This window comes from Schistocerca cancellata, chromosome 1 (assembly GCF_023864275.1).
Source record: "Schistocerca cancellata isolate TAMUIC-IGC-003103 chromosome 1, iqSchCanc2.1, whole genome shotgun sequence".
Lineage (NCBI taxonomy): Eukaryota > Metazoa > Arthropoda > Insecta > Orthoptera > Acrididae > Schistocerca > Schistocerca cancellata.
Window position 1 is genome coordinate 56358508 of NC_064626.1, and position 26420 is coordinate 56384927.

Consider the following 26420-nt stretch of genomic DNA (forward strand, 5'->3'; position numbering starts at 1 on the left):
GCTGGTACTATTTGATACTTCACTCCTGGAAGCAGAGAGTACCAAAGGTCCTATCACGCTATCGTTGGTCAAGTCTGGTGTTTCTTTCGTTGCTGTTGAACATTCACGATCCAGTGTAGCGTACAGCAGTCTAGACTGTTTGAAATGGCAAGTGTAAACCATGAATGTCTTCACTGAATTCTCCCAATCTGATACTCTACATCGAAATACTGTATGCCCAGAGGTCACGGGTGCACAACTGACCACTAGCGGACCATCAGTGCTTGCGAGTTTTACTTCTTTTTTAAACCTAGTACAAGACCAGTTCGATCACTAAAACTAATTACTTCTTCCTACTTAGCCACAATTACCAGAATACTACAGTTAGTTATTCAGATGGTAACGTTAAACATGTTTCTTCTATTTGGTGATTCTGCCAGAATTAATGAGTCCACCAGTAGAAAACGTGATTGCTTCAACCAGCACTGTCTGTGTTCAAGAAGTCCAGGAATGTGATATTACTTGCACTCAGAATATGCTATAGAAGCCTGCATGAGATGGACGTATGTAATTTCCCTTTCCTGACCAGGAAACACGTATCAGTTATAGATGTAGCAGATCAGCATCTGTGATGAGATTTTACGAAAGAAGATAGCTCCCATCACTAGTTCTGTCAGTCTGTGGAGTGAATTGGCAATGGTCTCAGAACCCGACTACTACAATCTTCGTTCAAATTTGCACCTGAGAGGCCTTTTCCACATGGCATGAAAAGCCTTCTGTAATACACACCGACTGCATATTTGGTATATCCAACTGCCATGGCTTGTCTTCTGTAAAATAGCTCACCATATGACAAACGCTGCAACTGCCTGCAACTAATAACCATTGCACACATGGGAGACTGCCGCTCAATAGAAATGCACTGGCTCATTGTCGGTGGGAGGCAATCCATTAAGGCTATTCATTGGAGGAACACGGTTAACGTTTCAGACATCTGTTGTACTTTCAGTACTAATCATATCCCAAGGTCTTGTATATGGTATTTAAACACATTTCCAGATCTTTAACGAGCTCCAACTTAAGACTAGAAGATACATGCATTTATTGATGACATGGGACAGTTTTCCAGCCATCTCGTGGTTTAAACATAAATTTATGTGTGAGTGATGCTAAATATTATTAGTTTTACGTGAAGAAAATTATTATCTTCTCAATAACATTCAAATCGTTAACTACACGTTTAATTTTTAGTACATGAATTGGAGAATTTCCTCACTGCACTTTAGTCGCCTATGTCTGTTGTCACTTACAGAACTCCAATTAATAATCAAGATTGAATCTTAAATTGCTGGTGTCCACATAGAGCACAAAAATAAAATAAAAACAGTGAAAAGTTGAGGGACTAAGAAAGAGAACAGTGGCATTTCTATGTTTACAAAATGATGACAAGTTTTATTAATCCTGTTGTAACTACAACAAGCTGATAAATCTTACAAAAAAATGACAAACACAAATCAGGAAAGGATTGGTGTTTGATTGGCAAAGCATACAATATATGGAAGCTATACAAATTGTTCCCTAAATTAATCTCTTTTTCAACGCAATCTGAGTTTGTTTACATGAATCCACTGTGAGGCCCAGTTCTATTCAAATGAATCCAGCTAAGACCAAATGTACCACACGCTAAGGTTCACCTGAAAAGAAGTGAACTGTATATATCAATTACTAACCTTACGCAGGTGTAACAGAAATTTGCATTTTCACCTGCAGTTGAAATGTTCGGATGGTTTCACGGAAAGTTTTCAAACTATGCGTGAGACGCCCGTTAAACTCGCTGGGCAGAACAGGTGGTTAGGATTGTGGAAAGGGCCAAATAACGTTGGGGTCAGTTACACTTCTAAATTGCAATTTTTTGTAATTTAATAACACCATTTAACCAAAATGGCACATAGCCGAACCTTTACAACTACGAGTTTCAAAATACAGCCAATTCTTTCACGGATGAAGGCCTCCAAACAAGAACTCTTCAATAACAACAAGATAAAAATGCAGTTAAAATAGGAAATTATATACAGGGCTATTACAAATGATTGAAGCGATTTCATAAATTCACCGTAGCTCCGTTCATTGACATATGGTCACGGCACACTACAGATACGTAGAAAAACTCATAAAGTTTTGTTCGGCTGAAGCCGCACTTCAGTTTTCTGCCGTCAGAGCGCTCGAGAGCGCAGTGAGACAAAATGGCGACAGGAGCCGAGAAAGCGTATGTCGTGCTTGAAATGCACTCACATCAGTCAGTCATAACAGTGCAACGACACTTCAGGACGAAGTTCAACAAAGATCCACCAACTGATAACTCCATTCGGCGATGGTATGCGCAGTTTAAAGCTTCTGGATGCCTCTGTAAGGTGAAATCAACGGGTCGGCCTGCAATGAGCGAAGAAACGGTTGAACGCGTGCAGGCAAGTTTCACGCGTAGCCCGCGGAAAATTGGCTCATGCCAGAACTGGAGACTGACAGCGCCGACTTCATCTTTCAACAGGATGGTGCTGCACCGCACTTCCATCATGATGTTCGGCATTTCTTAAACAGGAGATTGGAAAACCGATGGATCGGTCGTGGTGGAGATCACGATCAGCAATTCATGTCATGGCCTCCACGCTCTCCCGACTTAACCCCATGCGATTTCTTTCTGTGGGGTTATGTGAAAGATTCGGTGTTTAAACCTCCTCTACCAAGAAACGTGCCAGAACTGCGAGCTCGCATCAACGATGCTTTCGAACTCATAGATGGGGACATGCTGCGCCGAGTGTGGGAGGAACTTGATTATCGGCTTGATGTCTGCCGAATCACTAAAGGGGCACATATCGAACATTTGTGAATGCCTAAGAAAACTTTTTGAGTTTTTGTACGTGTTTGCAAAGCATTGTGAAAATATCTCAAATAAGAAAGTTATTGTAGAGCTGTGAAATCGCTTCAATCATTTGTAATAACCCTGTATACATCACAGCTAGGCTGAAAGCGTCAAGACAAATGTGGACAAACAAATGTAAACGAGAGGCAATACAAACGGCTGAAGGCTGATAATAAAATTTTTAAGATTTTGAAATAAATTACCACAACGTTTCCAAGGCAGAAGGCCGCAATGTTTTTGCCTTAAGGATAATTTTAAGAATAAGATTTTAAGCGGAGGAAGGTCCACAATTGATTTTCCATAATTCAAAAATACCACTAATATTTAAGGGCAGCAGGCCGCAATGTTTAACCTTGAAAGTTAATGATAAGCAGATGGTTCCAAGCGGCTGAAGCCCCACAATTAAATTTCCAAAATTTTAATAATACTATAACCATAAGCCTTAAGTTTTCAGTGGCTGAAACCGCACTAATAGAAAAGACAACACAATGACAATAATCTCTCGGCAAAAATCCACTTGCCGGAATTCAGACTTACTTATACGCGGGTGATGTCCTTTGATTCACATAAAACACAGTAAAACCAACAATTTTTAAATCATTGCCTATGACGGATTATAAACAGTAATTGGTTACCGGTGAGAAAGACAGTAAAGACAACGGCACTCAGAAGCCTCCAGTGGGACGGTCTGCCCTCGTTCACTTAGGTGAGACAGGTAGTGAGCCGAACTACATTTGATTCGTCGGTAAGACAACTCAGTGACAGCCACGGACTGACCGACAAAAGGAATTACTTGCCACCAATCGGTACATGAGAACTCAAACACCAAAGTGTTACGGACGTAATTATCCACAATCGAATATGTGTATGTACACTCCTGGAAATTGAAATAAGAACACCGTGAATTCATTGTCCCAGGAAGGGGAAACTTTATTGACACATTCCTGGGGTCAGATACATCACATGATCACACTGACAGAACCACAGGCACATAGACACAGGCAACAGAGCATGCACAATGTCGGCACTAGTACAGTGTATATCCACCTTTCGCAGCAATGCAGGCTGCTATTCTCCCATGGAGACGATCGTAGAGATGCTGGATGTAGTCCTGTGGAACGGCTTGCCATGCCATTTCCACCTGGCGCCTCAGTTGGACCAGCGTTCGTGCTGGACGTGCAGACCGCGTGAGACGACGCTTCATCCAGTCCCAAACATGCTCAATGGGGGACAGATCCGGAGATCTTGCTGGCCAGGGTAGTTGACTTACACCTTCTAGGGCACGTTGGGTGGCACGGGATACATGCGGACGTGCATTGTCCTGTTGGAACAGCAAGTTCCCTTGCCGGTCTAGGAATGGTAGAACGATGGGTTCGATGACGGTTTGGATGTACCGTGCACTATTCATTGTCCCCTCGACGATCACCAGTGGTGTACGGCCAGTGTAGGATATCGCTCCCCACACCATGATGTCCCTAATTTGCTGGGAAGTGGCGGTGCGGTCCCCTACGGTACTGCGTAGGGTCCTACGGTCTTGGCGTGCATCCGTGCGTCGCTGCGGTCCGGTCCCAGGTCGACGGGCACGTGCACCTTCCGCCGACCACTGGCGACAACATCGATGTACTGTGGAGACCTCACGCCCCACGTGTTGAGGAATTCGGCGGTACGTCCATCCGGCCTCCCGCATGCCCACTATACGCCCTCGCTCAAAGTCCGTCAACTGCACATACGGTTCACGTCCACGCTGTCGCGGCATGCTACCAGTGTTAAAGACTGCGATGGAGCTCCGTATGCCACGGCAAACTGGCTGACACTGACGGCGGCGGTGCACAAATGCTGCGCAGCTAGCGCCATTCGACGGCCAACACCGCGGTTCCTGGTGTGTCCGCTGTGCCGTGCGTGTGATCATTGCTTGTACAGCCCTCTCGCAGTGTCCGGAGCAAGTAAGGTGGGTCTGACACACCGGTGTCAATGTGTTCTTTTTTCCATTTCCAGGAGTGTATTAAGCTGTCAAAACGACACACCATGTTGGACAGCGACAACAGGTGAGGAAAGGACATTGCCTGAAATTACGTTAGGAGCCAGGGCAGGTAACTGGAACACTAATGGCCACAAGGAAGAAAATTCCGCTGGTGCACTTGAATTGTAGTCAACCAATATAGTTAATTCCACTGCTTGGCGGCTAACTTTCAGCAATACAAACACTCTGTGTTGCTCGCCGGAGAACCTCCCGAACAGCGAACTACTGAAACGAACCACACAACATGAATGGACGTGGCCTGGGTACTTAAAGCACCACTCAACTTTGACGTCCTGGGTTGGTGAGCAGCGAAGCTCCTAGCGATCGGACAGCTCGACACTTGCTACGACACTGCGCAGGGGCCGGCAGCAGACCCAGCCGACTGCACATTGCGGAGATATCTATCCTCCCTGGTCCGCACCAGGCGACCGACTACCGTCAGAATGTCGACAACATCTAAAATAGTCGTCAGTGGAAATATGGCCAACTACACAAACAACCTGACAAACACTTGCACGAAGACCTGAACGATACGCTACAGTAACTAAACACGCAGGAAGACAAATCGGGAGTTGATGCGCGCGCGCGCACACACACACACACACACACACACACACACACACAAACAAACAAAATCACAGCCGACTAATGAACGATCGGCGAGGCAAAACGCGTAGTCCGGTAGGATGACCGACCGACGATCCGCCAAGGCCGTGGTCCGGCTCAAGTGATGTCTGGCAACAATGTTCGGGCGAGCCATGTCGACGCAGACGTCACTGCTGCTCCAACCCGTCTACACTAGTGCAGCATTAAAACTCTCCGACTGGCAGGTCCGGACAGCGCTCCAGACACGTTCCAACTGACTGGCAGCCCGAACTCCGAACTCGCGACCCGAACTGGCTTACGACAGACATCGACCGGGTAGTAATATCAGTCGAGCAAAGTTATTACGAGAGGGAATGTGTTAATACGCGCTGCTACCGCCCGTCACGGTCAGGCAAAGCAGCAACTCAGTGACAGTAGTAATTTAAATTAACGTAGCGACGTGGAAGTACGTTAAAAACAGGGTGTAAAATACATGATGGCGGGAACACGAGCCACGCACGGCTCAACGCGGTCTGGCGTTAGTATTATCAGAACATCGGAACCTTCCCTACCAGAGTGCTGAAATCCGCGCACACTCCAGTGTGAGTTGCATCCATTGACTGGTCTGGCCAAATCAGTTTGATTCACAGGCACAGCGGTTGCATTTGGGAATTGTCAGACATCCAACTCAGAACGAGTAAGTTCATCCTCGTGACACATGATATGTTTGAGATGATACGCACTTTCACTGTCGGTGCCGTTCAAAACTGCCACAAGTTTTTAGTCCACCACAAGGTACAGACCACATGTCTCAACCAGTAGGAAAAGACCTCAAGTTCTCCACCAGAGGATCCTCTACTCGTAGAGTCTCCCACCTTGGCTGTTCTGTTGGCCTAGTAGCTAATCTATACACAGAACCGGATTCCCACGCTGGGGGAACAAGGTTCAACTTTGCATATTATGAGAACAGCCAATCAGCAGCTCCAAATCTCTCTTGTCTAAAAGAGGAAGGTATTAGACTTGGAAAGCGTTGTTCTCACTGCATGCATGACCATGTTTCGGCAAAAAGACATGTACCTAGATGGGACCACAGTCCCTCATATATATGGAGAGATGTAATGCCTCCGTGACGGACTGCCGCCTGGTCCAGGTAAAATTTTTAGTGAACCCGCGCCGTTATTTCCTGTCCTAATCCTAAGGTGAGTGCTACGGCCAGAACTCTCTCTTTGGGTATGATTCACTGAGCGCTACTTCCCAGAATCATTCGCACAGTCGGGCCGCTCCAGCCAGCATTTATGCCTCCCATTCCATCTCTCTCGCTCTTCTCTGTCACCTCGGCTAAGGCCTCTTGGGTACAAGTTCTCTCAAGTTACACATGCAGTTACAGGATCTTTCTGATCACAATTTCCTGATGTGAAGAGTCATAAATCACTCTAACCAAATGTAGTATTTGGAAACACTGAGATCATGACCTAAAATATGACTGTAAATCTGACTGACAATGTTGTTAAAGTGAGACAACGACATTCCATCTCTCATTAACTCCCTGTTACCCAACAATTTCTGTTTGAGGAGTGACACACTTCAATAAAGAGTTTAATGTGACATGGATCTGAAGGGATTATGTCACTTGAACTGGGTCTTAGAGACTGACATGCCAGTCCAAGACAGCTGTACCAACCAGAAACCATACCCAGTCTTGACCTCATTTCAGCAGGAGTCATACACACACTCATTGTTGCATGTCTGCAAAAGTTTTGTAATTTACTAGATGTCAGGATATATCCTGTTGATCCTGAGGACATAAACCCTGAAGATATGACTGAGCAGTTAAGATGGCATTCAGACAATTAACTAACCAATTCACACCGAGGCTGCGATGATTGGTTCCCCTAACCACAATACAGTATCGTTGAGCATTGAGCATTGTTTGGCTCAGAGATTTTGTTACCCCTGCCCAAGCATTCTCAGCGATTCAATCGTTCGTAAAGACAATAACATGAAAAGTTCTATCCAATAATTCATCAAATGTAGTCCTTTTAATACAAAGAATTAAATCAAAAATGGTTCAAATGGCTCTGAGCACTATGGGACTCAACTTCTGAGGTCATTAGTCCCCTAGAACTTGGAACTAGTTAAACCTAACTAACCTAAGGACATCACAAACATCCATGCCCGAGGCAGGATTCGAACCTGCGACCGTAGCGGTCTTGCGGGTCCAGACTGCAGCGCCTTTAACCGCACGGCCACTTCCGCCGGCAGAATTAAATCGTGTTAACACAAAATAAACAACTTTTACATGACATGAGAAACAACAGTGGTTGGAATATTTGTGTATTTGTTGTGTGAGATCTTCTGTCGATCTCAGATTTTAGGAGACAGTGACATAGTATTCCAGTACACATCTGAAACTGGTGTTGTTCGTCATGACTAACGTAGTAGGAAAGAAAAGTGAAAAATTACCGCTAACCCATTAAAAAAATAGCAAGGCATACAAAAGTAAGAATTAAAAAAGCATAAACTTATTTTAAGTATCCTAATGTTCCCTTCACAAGGGTCTTTAGGCAACAGAAAAATTAACTTTAATGTTAGACACACAGGTAAACACAGCACTACACTCATGAGATGTGTAACAGATCGGATGTGACAGATGTTTCAGATGAGCTGGTGGTAAGAGAAAGGTTAACTCTTTACTTACAGCATCAGTGGTAGCAGCGGTGTCTTTGGCAGGAGCTGTCTCCAGCCTATGGCAGCAACGGGTATGCTTTTGGACTATTGACAGAGTAGAGATGGGGCAGCAGTTGACCAACGTTCGCTTTAACTAACGAAAGCCCGCCAGCAGCAGGTTTAGTATTGCAGCAAGCGTCCATAGACATCAATCGTTTGGTACGATGATCTCTAATCCCTCCATTCTGATCGGCGTCTGCTTTACATTCAGGTCCAGTCCCTCACAAGTCTTGCATTAACAGCAATGGTTCCAGGTGATCACATGACGTCAGGGGCGAGCCTCCATTATCCGCAGGCTGCAGGTGGGGCACCCCTTCCGATGCTTTCACTCCATTTTGGAGCGAGTCAAAGAATGAGTGGGACTCCATGCACGTCTGTTCATTCTGCTGTGATGTCAATTTATCAGCTGCACCCCAGGTGGTCAAATGACTTCAGGGGCGAGCATGTGTTACCAGGCTGGGGTATCACGCCTCAACTTTGAATATTCTGAGAGGAGCCAATCAGTTACTTCACATCTCTCTTGTCTTATCAAAGAACGATTTAGACTATGGAGGTGTTCTTCTCACGGACAGCATGCCAGTACTTTGGGAAAAATGTACCTAGATGGGACCACAGTCCCTCATTAATGGTGAAATGTAATCTTTCCAGACCGACCATTTGCAGTTTATGAAAGAAGGGTGTTACGTACCCCAGACAGTAGTTCCCATGAAATATGTGTTTTTGCGGCTCCCTAAAATTACCATGCGACTCCCTGGTGTCAGAGGGTTTACAGACCTCCCTCCACTAAACACATACAGCTGATGTTCTGTGCGTATCATCGCAGCTTCTAGCATGAGAATGTACGGAGTTTATTGACCTCTCACCATTTGCACAAAGGCCTAGTTTAAAGCAGTCTGTCTTAAATGGCTTCCCCCAGCCACGTTCTGCCAACTGGCCACCTGAGGTCTTTAATGCATTGGTCTCTGTTGCTTCTGCTCCTTAATGTCGTCTGTCATTGCAGATTCTTCGGACTGTTTTGGGGCAATAACCTACACAGCGGCCACAATGCTGCTTTGAATGCGCTCCTCCGTCCTTAATGACAAGGGCGTTGGCAGAAATTGTTATATCGGAAGTCTACCACCACCTTTGCTGCTGACTTTTGTTCAGATTTTAAGGAAAGGCTGGGATCGAAACTAGGATCAGATCATTATGAGTATCATTCAAAGGCGCTACACTATACTACGGGTACGGAGCAACAGCGCGTAAAACTTGTAAGATTCTCGGCAAACAAGGTGTTAAAAATTTTCCTACTATCTAACAAGATGGACAATATTATGGCTTATGGGCATCCTAAGCACACTTTCTGAAATACCAACAGCTCATTAACGATCATTATTTCTGAGTATATTCTCATTGGGAAATAAAATATTATGGGCTCCCCAGAGAAACAGTCGTTGAGATTAGAAAATACCACTATAACTTTAACATGAGCATTGGCAACAATCTTAGTTGTATCCGGAAGCGTGTGCTCCGCGTTGTGAGAGAAATCCATTGAGTCGCTAACGTTCTAAAAGGAGTAGTGATCCACTGCAATCCTTCCTTATCAGACATCGAAGCGGTGTCTGGTAAAATGATCTGATAATGACGTAGCTTGACCAATCGCTGGACGATTGCTGACTGTACGAGTAAATGGCAATCCGTCAACTGTTATGGCACAGTAAGGACATTGCAGAGCCATATTATACACATAAATGTAGCCCATTCACCCCACACTCACGTATATACAGTATGGGCATATTCTTCTCCAGAGGTTAACTACTCTCTCCATATTCTTTTGTGATATGCACCACTTGACGCTTTCTGTACGGATTGCTGCCTGCTCATGAAGTTGTCACAGTTTGTCAGACACCGTGATGTTATTCACCTACCTACAGCTACTCTATGCTGAAGTTCCATCCATGGTAACCCTGGCCCATTTCCGCATCTTTGTCGGTATATCTCAGCATTATTTCATTTCCAAACACTCCGTTTCCTAAAGAAACTGTAAGACCATGTCTCTCGCAAACTATACAGTAAGCCCACACATCTACCCTGCCTATATGGTTTTTCATCAAGAGTGATGCTTTTTAAAGTTGTAATTTCCAATTTCTAATATACTTTTTGTGTAGGCATGTTTGGGCAGGATTTCGCTCTACACCATTAGAAGCCACCAGAAGCGGCAGAGGGCAGTATTAGAGGATGAGCCGAATGTGTACGCGTCAAGACGACCTCAGCGGCCGCGGCTATCCGTATCCGTATGAAAATGTGCTGACTCAAGATCTAAGGCCACTAATGTTGGACAGAGTGATCAACAACTGGAACTATCAAGTGAGTCTACATCTACATCTACATCTACATCCATACTCCGCAAGCCACCTGCCGGTGTGTGGCGGAGGGTACCTTGAGTACCTCTATCGGTTCTCCCTTCTATTCCAGTCTCGTATTGTTCGTGGAAAGAAGGATTGTCGGTATGCCTCTGTGTGGGCTCTAATCTCTCCGATTTTATCCTCATGGTCTCTTCGCGAGATATACGTAGGAGGGAGCAATATACTGCTTGACTCTTCGGTGAAGGTATGTTCTCGAAACTTTGACAAAAGCCCCTACCGAGCTACTGAGCGTATCTCCTGCAGAGTCTTCCACTGGAGTTTATCTATCATCTCCGTAACGCTTTCGCGATTACTAAATGATCCTGTAACGAAGCGCGCTGCTCTCCGTTGGATCTTCTCTATGTCTTGTATCAACCCTATCTGGTACGGATCCCACATTGCTGAGCAGTATTCAAGCAGTGGGCGAACAATCGTACTGTAACCTACTTCTTTTGTTTTCGGATTGCATTTCCTTAGGATTCTTCCAATGAATCTCAGTCTGGCATCTGCTTTACCGACGATCAACATTATATGATCATTCCATTTTAAATCACTCCTAATGCATACTCCCAGATAATTCATGGTATTAACTGCTTCCAGTTGCTGACCTGCTATTTTGTAGCTAAATGAAAAATGATCTATCTTTCTGTGTATTCGCAGCACATTACACTTGTCTACATTGAGATTCAATTGCCATTCCCTGCACCATGCGTCAATTCGCTGCAGATCCTCCCGCATTTCAGTACAATTTTACATTGTTACAACCTCTCGATACACCACAGCATCATCTGCAAAAAGCCTCAGTGAACTTCTGATGTCATCCACCAGGTCAATTATGTATATTGTGAATAGCAACTGTCCTATGACACTCCCCTGCGGCATACCTGAAATCACTCTTACTTCGGAAGACTTCTCTCCATTGAGAATGACATGCTGCGTTCTGTTCTCTAGGTACTCTTCGATCCAATCAGACAATAGGTCTGATAGTCCATATGCTCTTACTTTGTTCATTAAACGACTGTGGGGAACTGTATCGAACACCTTGCGGAAGTCAAGAAACACGGCATCTACCTGTGAACCCGTGTCAATGGCCCTCTGAGTCTCGTCGACGAATAGCGCGAGCTGGGTTTCACATGACCGTCTTTTTCTAAACCCATGCTGATTCCTACTGAGTAGATTTCTAGTCTCCAGAAAAGTCATTATACTCGAACACAATACGTGTTCCAAAATTCTACAGCTGATCGACGTTAGAGATATAGGTCTATAGTTCTGCACATCTGTTCGACGTCCCTTCTTGAAAACGGGGATGACCTGTGCCCTTTTCAAATCCTTTGGAACGCTACGCTCTTCTAGAGACCTACGGTACACTGCTGCAAGAAGGGGGCCAAGTTCCTTCGCGTACTCTGTGTAAAATTGAACTAGTATCCCATCAGGTCCAGAGGCCTTTCCGCTTTTGAGCGATTTTAATTGTTTCTCTATCCCTCTGTCGTCTATTTCGATATCTACCATTTTGTCATCTGTGCGACAATCTAGAGAAGGAACTAAAGTGCAATCTTCCTCTGTGAAACAAATTTGGAAAAAGACATTTAGTATTTCGTCCTTTAGTCTGTCATTCTCTGTTTCAGTACCATTTTGGTCACAGAGTGTCTGGACATTTTGTTTTGATCCACCTACCGCTTTGACATATGACCAAAATATCTTAGGAGTTTCTGCCAAGTCAGTACATAGAACTTTACTTTCGAATTCATTGAACGCCTCTCGCATAGCCCTCCTCACACTACATTTCGCTTCGCGTAATTTTTGTTTGTCTGCAAGTCAAAGTCCATGGGTTCTAAGGCATGGTGGGACTTTGAAAAATATTTTTTTCGGAATATAAGTTTCAGACTGAAGCACCATTTGCTTTGTTACTCTGAGTGCTTTTTTTTTTTGCTTTAGAATGTATCACTCTTAATGAGAGAACCTTTATAATGTCAGATTATTTCATCCATCTGAACTCAACTGACCAACCGAACCTCTTATGTAAACAATGAAGCTATCTCCTAATTACTTCATGTGAACAATCGGTATTGGGCCGTAACTTATCTCTGGAACGATTAGTGTGTCGCCTCTTTCTAGTGCCCGTGCTTTGCTGCCGTGCGACTGGTGGCGACCGCCTGGTTACCGAGAGAGGGCGGTCACCCTGCCAGTCGTCGCCGTTGCAGTACTGGTCGTGGCGTGGTCGGTGGTGGGCCCTGCGAGAACGGAGTTATTTTAGGCCGAGTACGGAAGCAACGCTGGTGAGTGGACGGCGTGACGAAGGACTTCCGGCTAATAGCGGAACTGGGGCGTCGCTACGTCTGGAGGACATCGTAGCCGTGCAGAGGCCTGACTGCAACCGTCTGCATCCTATCCCAGTGCCAAGACTTATGTCCGCCACTGCTACCTTAAGCTGTGTTAATCATTAACTCAAGTGGTGTAGTCTCTGAAACCGCACGAAAATTTTTCAACTCGCTCTCCAAGGCCAGTTGTGGTGGAACGCTTCTGTACTCCTCCTATCCTCTTTAAATTGCCAAGCCTACGATGTTTTGCTCTCGGTTGCGTTATCGCCTTCTGTGTTTATTGTTGGCACGTGATATTGATAGTGTGGTGTCACCGCCAGACACCACACTTGCTAGGTGGTAGCCTTTAAATCGGCCGCGGTCCGTTAGTGTACGTCGGACCCGCGTGTCGCCACTATCAGTGATTGCAGACCGAGCGCCGCCACACGGCAGGTCTAGAGAGACTTCCTAGCACTCGCCCCAATTGTACAGCCGACTTTGCTAGCGATGGTTCACTGACAAAATACGCTCTCATTTGCCGAGACGATAGTTAGCATAGCCTTCAGCTACGTCATTTGCTACGACCTAGCAAGGCGCCAGTACCAGTTACTATTGATACTGTAATCATGTACCGTCAAGAGCGACGCTCACCATTTATGGATCAAAGTTAAGTATCCCACCAGCTACGTCCGTTTTTTCTAAAGTCTAATTTCCTTGACCTGTTACATAACTCACGCCTGCCTGCGTGAGATAAAACGCGTGCCTTTCGGCTTCCTCTAGTAAACCGGTGTTGGCTCTCCTGCCAACCCACAACAGATAGGTGCTGGAGTCTCCAAGATCGCGCCTCGTGAGCTACCTACCTGTTTTCTTCAGTGCGGTACCGTATAGTTCAAAATGTATTGGCACGAATGTGTCATTCTTCACTTTCTTGAGTTTACAAAAATTGTTCAGGCTTTCGTGGTCACTTGTTGACAAACTGCCAATTGGCTTCTGTCTCCGTTTCATTGCCCGACGTTCATCTAATCATTTTACTGACGTTTCGTCAGCACGAGTGGCTGGCGTTGTCAAAGCTTCACCCTCCATGGCCGGTGGCGAACTGGAGCCGAGCTCGCGGCCGCAGACTATATGTACATGGCGCGCCAACGTCCGAGGGCTTCTCCGTAGCCATTTCCGGTGCGGTTCTCCTTTTGCTACCTGCGACGGTCGTTCGCTGCGGTACGGGAAGCCAGTATCCGTTTACCTTAAGGCTTTCCTCTTTCTTGTTGAAACTGTTTGCGTGTTTTTGTATTTATACAGCTTCTCTGAATAAGCGCGTGTGATAGTGCTTGTCTACAGCCAGAACTTCCGTGTCGGTGAATTTTATTACGTGGTCGGTCTGAGTCAGTGCGTGCTCTGCCACAGCCAATTTCTCCACCTGTCCCAACCTGCAATGTCGCTTATGCTCTTTGGTCCGGGTGTTAATTGATTGTCCAGCATTCCGACATATTCTTTTCCGCTTGTCCTGGCGAAACCTCAGTAAAATCATTAGATGAACGTCGGCTGAAGAACCCGAGACAGAAGCCAATAGGCAGTTTGTCAACAAGTGGCCACGAAAGACTTAGCGATTTTGTATTACGCCTCAATGGGGAGGAGAATTACCAATTGTACCGACGCCTTGACAAACGACGGAAGAAGAAAGAGCGATTGACGTCCTTTCTGTCATGGTTCCGATATGAATGTGCTACACCGAAGTTCTTGAGATGTAAGCGCCTATTCACCACCGCCCAAGCACATCGTATCCACGACTGAATGGAACACGGAGAGACTTGGCAAGTACAGATCAGGAGCTTCTGGATATTTTCTATCAACTAAGTAGCAGAATGCTTCGAGACGACTGGGAAAGGGTCGACAGCTTCACTCACAGGAGCATGCAGAACGAACTCGAGCTGCACCGAGCGACAGAAGAAAAAGTTTGAAAGATGTCAGAAGCTGACTGACAAGACGATTCCTGACATGTCACACAGTGGTCAACCTCACTGAACTACAACTGACCGAAGACGAAGTGTCTGTTCTTCAAAAGGGAGGGAATTTCGCGATCATCCCGAGAACTATACCTATGGAGGACATCATTGCCAACACTGAAGCGGCCATTCGGACCCTTCCTTTTGAAATGGCAGAGGAAATACGCACTGAAACAGCCAGGACACTGCGCCGAGCAAAACTGCAAGCTTGCAACCTGAAGATGTACAAGCCATTAAGAATCCCAACGCCGGCAGGAGTATATTGGTACTCCCTGCCAATAAGGGGAATGCGACCGTCGTAATGAAGTTCGAAGATTATGAGCAAAAGATCCGAGACCTATTAGATCGGACGACGTAGCGAAAACCAAGTGCAGATACGACGCAGCGTATAACACGGAATACGAATCGATTAATCAAGACGTCTTCTCTGCCGGTGGACATACAGAGAAACCTGCGCAACACAGAAGTCCCACAACCTCGGCTGTATGGGTTACCCAAGGTCCATAAGAACAACGTTCCATTGTGACCGATCGTTAGCGCTCCAGGCTCACCGACATATAAACTGGCAAGACACATGGCCTCTCTGCTCCAGCCACACGTGGGGAAGACCGACAAATACATAAAGGACTCAGGACATTTCATTGAGAGGCTGAAGACACTGAAACTTGCACCAAACGACATCCTGGTCAGCTTTGATGTTGTTTCGTTGTTTACGAAAGTGTCACTGAGTGACTCTCTGGAGCACATCGATTCAATTTTCCCGCAAGACATCAAAAAGCTCTTCCATGCATGTCTCACCACGAGCTATTTCACGTGGAATGGCGATTTCTTCTAACAGCTGGAAGGCGTCACGATAGGTGGTCCTCTTAGTCCAGAGGTGGCCAACTACTTCATGGAACAATTCGAAGCACAAGCACTGGACTTGGCGACTTGCAAACCTAAGGTGTGGTACAGGTACGTCGATGATACTTTCGTGGTGTGGAGCCATGGTGAAGAACATCTCGGTGACTTCCTAAGACACTTGAACAGCCTCCATGCCAACATAGCATTTACCATGGAGTAGAAAAGGACAAGTAACTGCCCTTTCTAGATCTGCTGGTCACAAGGGCCGGCGAAAGCCTGGTACACAGCGTGCATCGGAAACCGACACACACTGACCGATACCTACACAAACTACAAACCACCACCCGAGACAGAAAAGAGGCATGATTAATACGCTCGTAGCGAGAGCAGGATGAATATGTCAGCCGCAGCACCTCAGACGAGAAATGCAACACCTGGAAAGTGTTCTGAGGAGCAACGGTACTCCACAAATTATATTACAAGTGTAACAGAGCCTAACACAAAGCGAAGAAAAATAAATGTCGGGTACGGCCTTTCTGCCACACATTCCCAGAGTGACGGACAGAATCGGCCGTATATTGCTCAAACATGGCATAAAGACGATTTTCGAACCGACAAGGAAGATCCAAGAGCGTCTTAGATCGGCGAAGGAGAAAAGAGACCCACTTGCAATGTCGGGAATATACCGTATACCATGCACATGCGGAAAATCTTATGTCGAAATGACTGGACGATCAATTAACACCAGGATCAAAGAGCATAAGCGACATAGCAGGTTGGGGCAGGTGGAGAAATCGGCCGTGACAGAGCACGCACTGAGTGAGACCGACCACGTAATAAAATTCGCTGACACGGAAGTTCTGGATGTAGAAAAGCACTATCACACGTGCTTATTCAGGGAAGCTGTAGCAATACAAAAACACGCGGACAGTTTCAACAAGAAGGAGGAAAGCCTTAAGGTAAGCGGATCCTAGCTTCCCGTACTGCAGCGAACGACCGTCGCAGGTAGCAAGAGGAGAACCGCACCGGAAAAGACCACGGAGAAGCCCTCGGACGTCGGCGCGCCAGGTACATATAGGCTGCGGCCGCGAGCTCGGCTCCAGTTCGCCACCGGCCATGGAGGGTGAAGCTTTGACAACGCCAGCCACTCGTGTTGACGAAACGTCAGTAGAATCATTAGATGAACATCGGACGATGAAACGGAGACATAAGGCAATAGGCAGTCTATTTCCCGAGTTTGACAAAATTTTTAGTCGGTCTATGCAGTTAGGCGTCAGTGATATAGTTCAAGAAGTAAACGAAAAAGACGACGACTTTACATTAGCCAGTGATCGTAGTTCTGCTATCGGATAAGAATACCGTTCTGAGGAAGAACTTCAGGAAATCTGTGATGTGGATTTGTCTGTTTATTCAATGAAATACTTAAAGTGTCTCTTAAAATCTAATGTGGTGATAAAATCTAATGTGTTGATAAAAATGTAGTTCCCTGCAATGAGTGTCAATTTCACAGACTTTCTTTTGCACATATCAGGTGAAATTTTTATGCGCAAATTTAAACCCTGGAATTTTGTTTTATTCGGAAATTCATTTGCTACACAGCCTGTATAATTTTTCACAATGTAAAATTCAGTACTCTAACAGTCTGTTCATGTATTCTACTTAAAAGAACCAGAAAAAATTATGTGCGTTTGTGTGATAAACAGTATAATGCCATAGGTTTCGTTTAGAGCTATAAAATAAACTAGAAGCATTTAAACAACACTTAAGTAATTGTAAAAATAAATTTTATGTAGCTTAAACTAAACATTTCGAATGACTTTGACCTTAAATCTCGGGTTAAACAATGGGGTCCCAGAGGCCCCACCTCATGGTATACGTTACAGAAACGTCTCTTCGAGATTTAAGGGTTATTACTGCTGCGTAAGTTGTTTTCTCATTCAGGGCCGTTCTTCTACGATTAACTGTTGTGTGGCCCTTTACGACTTTGGCGTTGAGTTGTGGTACCTCAAATATGCTGTCGCGTTTGTGTGTCTGAGTACCTCGCCCTATATGTGCCACTGTGTTTACAAGTACTACCTTTGTCTGTTTCTTCATTAACTGTGTTTAACTTACGAAAGCTGTGAAAATTGTTCAAACTATACAGAGCTTGCAACCGGGGAATTTTGCTGGAGTAGCGTTTGGTTATTTAAAGCCCAATGCCTGGTAAATTTTAAAAGCGCGACTGTGGTAACACCTGTTGTTTCGTGAAGTATTTTTTATTTAACAGCAGCGTTTGTAACCTTAATAGCGAGTCACCCAAATTACTACTAAAGGTTGCTCTTGCAGTACTTGATTACATACTGGTTGCGTCTGCTCAACTGTGTGCGCAAGCAACTCAAACTATGCATTGCCATTTTAGTTGTAATTCTAAAGGGTAACTTCGTTAACCCTGTAGTGAACTGTGCGTCTACTGATTTGCGGACTGCTACGGTATTCCAATAAACTTCCTACGTAAATCATTTGTTGCTAAAGTTGCAATTAAAATGTCTTACGTGTTGTAAAATACCGCAATTTGCTTTACGAACATCGGGCTTATTGGCTGTTCGCATGGGTGTATGTTAATCTGTTTCAACACCCTTCATGTCAAAGGTTGGCTGGCGGAAAACAGCTCGTGTTCTAATAGTTTGTTTGATGTGTTACGGAAGTAGCATGTTGTTTTCTATGCCGGCTGGGCTGCTCTTCACGTGTTGCCACGTGGCCTGTACAACCAAGTGAGTCTGCAACCGCGGAAGTCTGCTAAGTTTGAGCAATACATTCATACATGTATTTTACTTCTAACAGAATTATCTTCTCATTTTAAACTGTAGCATATAAATCACGTTTATGGTAAGTAAACTATTCAAAGAATTTCAACCAATTTCGGAGCCTCCAGGCCTGTTAGTCCGCTGTCAATTAATTTTGTCCAAAGTAATTTTATTGGATATGTAAAATATCTGTAAAGTCTTCCTTAAAACTCTTTTTTTTTTAAAAAAACTAGTTTGCAACGATGTTATGTCACAAGCTAAAGCAGAAGTTCAAAGTTTAAAAAAAAGTATTTTATTAAAGGAAATCGCTACCATTTATCTTCAAATAATGTATATATTCATAAACGCTACGCCCATTAGTTTGCAACATTTTTCTAAATGTTTGACTTTATCTATTATTTGAACAATTAATGAGTTGTAATATCACTTTGTCTCTGTGCTGTTACCAGTTTTGTTGATTCAATGCCTGATACATAACGCTTGTGGCTGAGACTGCTCTATGAACGTAGTCCTTTAACTCCTCGCCGCCTTTGACCTGCTATCAACATACCTGGTGCACCTAAATGAATTCCTGCTCTTTCTCTGATTTTCACAGCCAAACTACCATTTCTTTCAACCTTACCAAATCCTTCGCAGTACGTACACTACTGCTTACTACATACTTACTGTTAGTTGTAACACTGTCAGCAGTATCCCGAGAGAGCATATGGTGATAACAGCCGTCCTGCCTGGCCGAGCAGTTCGAGGCGCTACAGTTTGGAACAGCGCGACCACTGAGGTCGCAGGTTCGAATCCTGCCTCGGGCATGGATGTGAGTGATGTCCTTATGTTGTTGTTGTTGTTGTTGTGGTCTTCAGTCCTGAGACTGGTTTGATGCAGCTCTCCATGCTACTCTATCCTGTGCAAGCTTCTTCATCTCCCAGTACTTACTGCAACCTACATCCTTCTGAATCTGCTTAGTGTATTCATCTCTTGGTCTCCCCCTACGATTTTTACCCTCCACGCTGCCCTCCAATATTAAATTGGTGATCCCTTGATGCCTCAGAACAAGTCCTACCAACCGATCCCTTCTTCTGGTCAAGTTGTGCCACAAACTTCTCTTCTCTTCAATCCTATTCAATACTTCCTCATTAGTTTTGTGATCTACCCATCTAATCTTCAGCATTCTTCTGTAGCACCACATTTCGAAAGCTCCTTATGTTACTTAGGTTTAATTAGTTCCAAGTTCTAGGGGACTGATGACCTCAAAAGTTAAGTGCCATTGTGCTCAGAGCCATTTGAACCGTTTTTTTTTTGGAGATAACAAACAATTTTTAATACAAGAATGACTGCCTATAAAGGTGGAGATAATCTGATCAACCTTACTTACTTCTGAAAATCATTTGACATGGAGATGTCATTGCGAGACTCTCTGTTGCTATAGGGCAGTAGAAGTTTGCGGGTAAATACATCTCTTCCAATTTTCCTCATTGCCCGACTGTACTCATTTCTGGGTCAATAATTTGAGTCACTTTCATCCCTAGATTCTGTATGTTGACATTAGTGAGTAACATTAATCATGCATTTTCTCACTACTCAAATCTCAATACAAACTCCAGCTGAGTCTGTTGAGTATCGCCTTCTCAGATGAGAGATTCCCTCCCCCCCCCCTCTGCCCTACACCCCCCAAACCCAGCACCGCTGCCGCACCCTGAGTGAAACATGGCGCTGGCGAGCGTCCAGCCCCAGGCCCCCGCCCCCGCCCCCGCCCCCGGCTACCGCCTCTGATGAGCGCTGGGGCGGCGCCGCCTCCGTCTCGGCGCTACTGCCACGCCCACTCCTAAATAACGCCAGCCCTGTGAAGGGCCGAGGGCCGACTGCCTGCCACCCAGAACCGCTTCCGGGCGCACGCACTAAGTCCACATGTTTATACGACGGGCACTGGAGCTACGTTAAGAGTGGATTTAGGTCTCCTATCGTCAGTGACCTCGACCTTTCATGTCGACCTTCATTCTTCAATCGGCGGGCAACATCGTTGAAATGTCTTACACACTTATACTCAATGTAAACATAAAACTGGATGACCAAACAAGAATCTTCATCCCGCTGTAACTGAGTGTGGGTCACACGCATTGAACAGCATTCCAACACTCCTGGTTCCATTTACTAAATGAAACAGTACATAATTTCCTGATTTATGTCCTTAGCGTCTGGTCGTACAACCCGATGTATAGCGTCGTGATTTAATCCATGCAAAAAGTTGATACCTTGGAAAGGTACTGTAATAGAATTTATTTACATCCCTATGGTCTCTTTTTATTGCATAAAAGCATCGCCGAGTTGCTGTTTCACGCTGTCACCTATGTACACTACTGGCCATTAAAACTGCCACACTAAGAAGAAATGCAGATGATAATCGGGTATTCATTGGACAAATATATTATACTAGAACTGACATGTGATTACATTTTCACGCAATTTGGGTGCATAGATCCTGAGAAATCAGTACCTAGAACAACCACCTCTGGCCGAAATAACGGCCTTCATACGCTGGGCATTTAGTCAAACAGAGCTTGGATGGCGTGTACAGGTACAGCTGCCCATGAAGCTTCAACACAATGCCACAGTTCATCAAGAGTAGTGACTGGCGTATTGTGACGAGCCAGTTGCTCGGCCACCACTGAACAGACGTTTTCAATTGGTGACGGATCTGGAGAATGTGCTGGCCAGGGCAGTAGTCGAAGATTTTCAGTATCCAGAAAGGCCCCTACAGGCCCTGCAACATGCGGTCGTTCATTATCCTACTGAAATATAAGGTTTCGCAGGGATCGAATGAAGTGTAGAGCGACGGGTAGTAACACATCAGTAATGTAACGTCTACTGTTCAAAGTCCCGTCAATACGAATGAGAGGTGACCGAGACGTGTAACCAATGGCACATCATATCATCACGCCTGGTGATACGTCAGTATGGCGATGACGAATACAGGCTTCCAACCTGGGTTCACCGCGATGTTGCCAAACATGGATGCCACCATCATTATGCTGTAAACAGAACCTGGATTCATCAAAAAAATGACGTTTTCCCATTTGTGCACCCAGGTTCTACGTTGAGTACACTATCGCAGCGGCTCCCGTCGGTGATACAGCGTCAAGGGTAACCGCAGCCATGGTCTCCCAGCTGATAGTCCATGCTGCTGGAAACGTCGTCGAACTGTTCGTGCAGATGATTGTTGTCTTGCAAACGTCCTCATCTGTCGACTCAGGGATCGAGACGTGGCTGCACGATCCGTTACGCCAAGCGGATAAGATGCCTGTCATCTCGACTTGTAGTGATACGAGGCCATTGGGATCCAGCACGGCGTTCCGTATTACCCTCCTGAATCCACCGATTCCATATTGTGCTAATAGTCAGTGGATATCGACCAACGCGAGCAGCAATGTCGCGATATGATAAACCAGAATCACGATAGGCTACAGATCCTATTGCGTCCCCTCTAATTTCCATTCCTAGACGCTGCTGCACATATACCGACACATTGTACAATCACTACATCTGAAAACTCTCCGTATCTCCTCCTGATGATACCAAGACAATTAAATCTCTCTGAAAATGTACCCGCACTATTTTCGAATGTACAACACCGATCATGACTCATCAGGGCTCCGTTGCTTTTCGCCTCCCATCTTCCCCTTCGTTCTCCATCTTTCCCTATATCATTACTCCATATTATGACCATACCAACACTTCCATCTACTCCTCCCTTCCCGGCCACCCAATATCCAATCTGTGTCCATCGATATTACCAATTGGTTCTTCATATTTTTCTCACAACTCCCTGCCCTAACTTATCACGTCCAACAACAGACCAACGCTCCCAGACAGGTGCTTCAGCTTCTAGCGACTGTGTAGTGTTACAGTGTTTCATTTTTGCGATCACAGTTTATATATCGTCTTTAAATGTATACATATTGTTTTCAACTTATATTTCAGTTTCCTTATTTCTAATGAAAGAAAATCAAAGAAGATCGAATTTATTTACTATGAAACGTTCATTTTAAAACATTTGTAAACATCTCACCTCGTAACATTTGTATTTCTTCTTTGCATTATGTTATATACGCTTGAGAATAAGAGTGGGTTGACTAGCACTCATAGGCCAGCTTCCCGCCAGTATAGGACGAGGGAGATGAAATTGCGACAGAGAAAAATCCTTTTCTTGTGTGCCAAAGCACTCGGTAAGATCCCAAACAGCTACGAGCCCTTTAATGTAATGATTTCTTAAATCACATATGGATAGCTCCTTTTTCTGATGTAAGTCTCGTCTAAGTTATAATACAGGTCGCCTGAGAATGTACAGTGAACGTAACATATTATTAAAACTTTACTTAACAGCATCTCAAGCGGAATTATACAGCAGTGGCAGGACAAAGCGTAACATGTAGAAAATAATGACAACTAGGAATTGTCTGATAATTGGTGCACTAGGAAATATATTACTGACCGCTACGAAATTTCATTAAATGTTTTCTTAACAATAAAAGCAAAGCCAGTAAACCTAACTGAAGAAGAGAATAATTTTTTGTATAGGAAATATATCCACCTGACAAATGAATTATTTAATTTCTGTTATTTCGGCAAAGGCCATGCCGCAGTGGTAACTCCGATTCTCGTCAGATCACTGAAGTTAAGCGTTGTCGGGCTGGGCTAGCATTTGGATGGGTGACCATCCGGTCTGCCGAGGGCTGTTAGCAAGCCGGGTGCTCTCAGCCCTTGTGAGGCAAACAGAGGAGCTACTCGATTGAGAAGTAGCGGTTCCGGTCTCGTAAAGTGACGTACGGCTGGGAGAGTGGTGTGCTGACCACATTGACCTCCCTATCCGCATCCAGTGACGCCTGTGGGCTAAGGATGACACGGGGCCCGGTCGATACCGTTGGGCCCTTATGGCCCTTTCGGGCGGAGTTTTTTTTATTATTTCGTTGGTACATCATATTTTCACTTATTATGATCGTGACAGCAACAGTGGCATTTACTTCGATACACAGGGTCGACAAATTGAAACCAGCCAGGTAATAAAAAAGAAAAAATCATGCATCTCAAGACAGACAACCCATGTTACATCTGCTACACCTAGAGCAGACGATGTAAGGAGCGTCGCCTAACGCATCTGCTGTTTCTAGTGCAGATGATGCAAGTAGGGTTGCCTATAACATTTGCTGCACCTACTGCAGACGATGTAAGTAGGGTTACCTATCTGAAGATGTATGAAATAAGTTTAACTTTCACCTTCCTGCATAAAAACCCACCTCCCACATGACTTAATTTAAAACTTCCGTGGGTTAGGTTATACGCACATCAATAAAAGTTTAGCATCGCCCCGGTTCCTAGAACTCCTGAAGACAGAAGTTGACTGTGGACACAGTCCCTTTGAGTGTTCAGAGATGTCACCCCACCCGACCACAGATGTAAACAACCACGCGTGAGCAGCGCATGTTAGACAGAGGGGGTTGAAATATTACTGTATCTCAATGCCCTATCAGAACCCCTCGGAGAGCATTAAAGATAAGCAACTGTCCTAATTGCCCGACTGTAAAGTGACCTGTCTCCAAATTACACACAAAAATAACCACTATTTCAGTATACATACAATTCGAAAACAATGCTTTGCTGATTAACATTGTTCTTATGTGAAAAAGACAATATAAATGTGACATTAATACTGTAACTAATCGAAAGAAATGTAGCACATGGTCAGGATGTACCAGTAAACCTATCATTATAAAATTACTACAACAATTTAAATATAACATATAAATAAAGCACGTTAATTGAATCCCCGATATATGTTAGTACTAAAATTCAGGCACTAGTTGATTTGTTATAAACAAATTTAGAAATGTAATTGTTACCTGTAACATAATTAGTCAGAAAATGTTATATTAACTCATAACTAAGTTGAAAGTGGGTTCACCTTGTTCAGCACTGAGATTGTAAATTTTTTGCAATGTGTAGCTCATATTCGGTTTACCTTTTAATTTCGATTTTACATAAAATTGTAATTTTCATTGTCTGTAATTGCTAATAAAAGTATAAATAGAGGTCACGCAGGCGCCTTGGGGCACTCGTTTTTTGGCTAGGGTTGCGAGCAAATGTATTGTAGGCACACTCGTTTGTTGATTGTTGTGAACACTGTGTCGTTTGTCGTCAACTTTGAGTACATGTGATGTAACTGGTACAGTTCACCAGGCTCGGACACCAGAGTCCTGGAAATATATTGGTATTAAAACTGCACTGTACTTTGGATTTTATTTGGGAGTCTTCCGCAATCCTTTTCGTAGGCTGCACAGCGACGAGACATGAATCCAGGATATCTACAACATCCCGAGAACCAAACAACTCTCACTGTTGGTACAATTGACGTGAAAACAACAGCACATCGACTGGGCATTACACTCAACAGTCAAAACATTTGCAAAGCAGAGGTGGGAAAAATAAAAACATCTCAACGTGGTGGAGAAGCTGGGATCAAGTGGAAGACTGTGCAGAGGACGACTCGCAAGAAGTCTATGTACAAGAGGCAGGAACCATAATCTTGTACGTTGCAGACTGCGCCACGGACGTCGCCAGCAGCAAAAGTGATATTGTGGAATTACATCGCGAATGAATCAGAGAAGTACCCCTTTTAATTGTGTTATATAATTTTCAGTTTTTGTTTCATTGTGTGCTTGTGACAATTTTACTTGATAGGCAGGAAAGTGTTTTGTCTAGTGTCTACCTACTTTGATCAAAATGAGCGAAACTAAGGTTAAAACAAATAGGCATGACCACACGGTCAGGCCGTGTATTTTATTCTTCAACTTCAAATGTACACTTAAACAGTGAAGCAAATTCCGCGAGCAGTAGTTGTTCGCCTTTTCATGGTTTTTCGGGAGCAAATCAGCAACCGAATTTAATTGATCAGATATCTCAATTGTTGAATAATAAACTAGAACAATTGGTAACTCAAAATAACCAATTATGTAGCAACATTAAAGAGCTCACAGAAAAGCTGGACCAAAATTTGAAATCATTGAGAGAAGAAATCTACGCAACAAATAACAAAGTACAAATTGTTGCTTGTGACATAGAAAGGGTAGAAACCAAAGTTGACTGTTTGGAGGCTTTCACAATCTCCGAATTTAAAGAAATTTGATTAGTTAAGGAACGTGTCAAAAACACGGAAGTAGTCGTTTTAATTGAATTAGTGAACCGAAAAGACGAGTTAAAATGTGGCAGGAACTCATTGTTTCAGGAAAAGAATTGGTAGGGGAAAGATTGAAATTAAATTCTGAAGTAGTTTCTGATAAGGTATCTCGTATTGACGAGAAAGTAGAAAGTATAACAATAGAACTGCAAACAGTCAGCTCTGAAGTTTCAAAACTGCAAAATAATATAATGTCCAATTTTGATTCAAACCGGATGTTTGTGCATAATTGTGGCAATGTTAGTTTAAAATGTTTCCCAGGTGATGCGAAATTGCATCCGGTTGACTTTGTGCATCAGTGCAAAGACAGTTTCCAACCTAACATGCCAGAGTCTGCTAAAGTTAAATTTTCGAAACGTTTTTTGGATGGTGGAGCCCTTACATGGGCGAACCAAACATTGATACAAATACTACGTTCTTTGCCGATTTTGAACGCCAATTCTTGGCAAAATTTTGGTCAGAAAACAAACAGGCAGTAATAAAATCTGAATTTCTTAACTGTAGCAAATATCACACAGGTTTTGTAATTAGCATGCAAGAATTTTGTGAAAAACAATTACGGACATTGTCACATTTGAGCAAACCATTGGACGAACTGATACTGATTGACGCACTGAAACGGCGCCTACCACACCGTTTTCAGTGGGGACTTGTATATGGACC